Source organism: Colobus angolensis, unplaced genomic scaffold, assembly GCF_000951035.1.
Source record: "Colobus angolensis palliatus isolate OR3802 unplaced genomic scaffold, Cang.pa_1.0 Scaffold53, whole genome shotgun sequence".
Lineage (NCBI taxonomy): Eukaryota > Metazoa > Chordata > Mammalia > Primates > Cercopithecidae > Colobus > Colobus angolensis.
Genome location: NW_012118821.1, coordinates 10,928,797 through 10,930,930, shown reverse-complemented (window position 1 = coordinate 10,930,930; position 2,134 = coordinate 10,928,797).

The window sequence follows — 2,134 nt, the reverse complement described above, 5'->3', positions numbered from 1 at the left end:
AAATCTCACATTACAGCTCTCATAGTTCCCACGTGTCATGAGAGGGACCCAGTGAGACGTGACTGACTCACGAGGATGGGTCTTTTCCATGCTGTTCTCGTGATAGTGAGTAAGTGTCACGGGATCTGACGGTTTTATAATGGGGAGTTTCCCTGCACAAACGCTGTCTAGTACGCCACCATGTAAGAGGTGCCTTTCTCCTCCTTTGCCTTCCACCAGGATTGTGAGGCCTCCCCAGCCATGTGGAACTGTGAGTCCATCAAACCTCTTTTTCTTTCTAAATTGCCCGGTCTCAGGTATGTCTTTATTCACAGTGTGAGAACAGACTAATATGAGTGGCCAAGGAAATATTTTCATGATATGGAGAAAAAATTAATGAACATTCAAATAGCCTTATGAGAAAGACAAATTGATACTAGTATTTTGCCAGTGGTACAATGGAGACTCCCAATAAATAAATGTGGGAGCTCTGCAACACATGGTGGCACTGCTACAGAAAGCAATGAGATGAAAAGCTCCAGATTAAATTCATTTCCTTACTCATTTAAATAAGGACTAGCATCTTCTGTGTTTGGCACCGTTCTACATAGTAAGGACAGAGAACCAAATGGAAGTGGAGAAGAGTTTGGGTGATATTGGCTGGCAGCCCAACAGCAAGCCCATGTGCACATGAATGCCGGCACAGGCAGACCTCAGAGGCACTGCAGATTCAGTGAATCCCAAATATCAACATAAAGTGAGTCACACACAGATTCTGATTTCCCAGTGCATATAAAAGTTATGTTTACACTACATTGGAGTCTATTAAGTGTGTAATAGCATTATGTCTAAAAAATCTACATAACTCAGGTAGAAAATATGTCATTGCTAAAATAAAAATACTAACAATCACCTGAGCCTTCAACAAGTCACCTTTTTGCTGGTAGAGGGTTTTGCCTTGACACTTCTGACTGCTATGGAGCAGGGTGGTGGTTGCTGAAGGCTGGGGTGGCTGTGGCAATGTCTGAAAATAAGACAATGAAGTTTGCTACATTGATTGAGTCTTCCTTTCACAAAAGATTTATCTGTAACCGCGATGCTGTTTGACAGCATTTTATCCACAGTAGAATTTCTTTCAAAATTGGAGTCAACACTCTCAAACCCTGCCACAGTTTCATCAACTAAGTTTATGGAATATTCTAAATCCTTTGTTTCAATTTAACAATGTTCACAGCATCTTTAACAGCAGTAGATTCCATCTCAAGAAGCCACTTGCTTTGCTAATTCATAAAAAGCAACTTCTTATCCATTCAGGTTTTAGCACAAAACTGCAGCAACTCAGTCCCATCTTCGGGCTTCGCTTCATATCTAGCTCTCTTTCTATTCCTACCACATCTGCAGTGATTTCCTCCACTGAAGTTTTCAATTCTTCAGTCTGCCAGGAGGGTTGAAATCAGCTTCTCCCAAATTCCTGCTCATGTTGATATTTTGACCTCCTTCCTTCCATGAATCACAAATGTGCTTAATACTGCCCAAAATGATACATTTTTTTCCAGAAGGTTTGCAATTGACTTTGCCCAAATCCATTAGAGGCATCACTATCTGTGGCAACTAATGTCTTCTGAAATATATTTCTTAAATAAGACTCAAAGTCGACAACACTTCTTGATCCATGGGCAGTAGAATGGATGTTGTGTTAGCAGAAATGAAAGCAATATTCATCTCCTTGTATATCCCCGTCAGAGCTCTTGGGTGACTAGATGTGTTGTCAATGAGCAGTAATATTTTGAAGAGAATCTTTTGTTTTCTGAGCAGTAGGTCTCAACAGTGGCCTTAAAATATTCAGGAAACCGTGCTGTAAACAGACATGCTGACATCTGGGAATTGCTGTTCTCTTTACAGTGCACAGGGAGAGTAGAGCTAGCATCATTCTTGAGGCCCTAGGATTTTCATAACAGTCGATGAGCACTGACTTGGACTCAAAGTCACCAGCTGCCTTAGCCTTTAACAACAGGGTCAGCCAGTCCTTTGATGCTGTGAAGCCAGGCATTGACTTTCCTCTCTAGCTCTGAAAGTCCTAGACGGCATCTTCTTCCAATAGAAGGCTGTTTCATCTGCATGGAAAATCTGTTGTTTAGTGTAGCCACCTTCATCA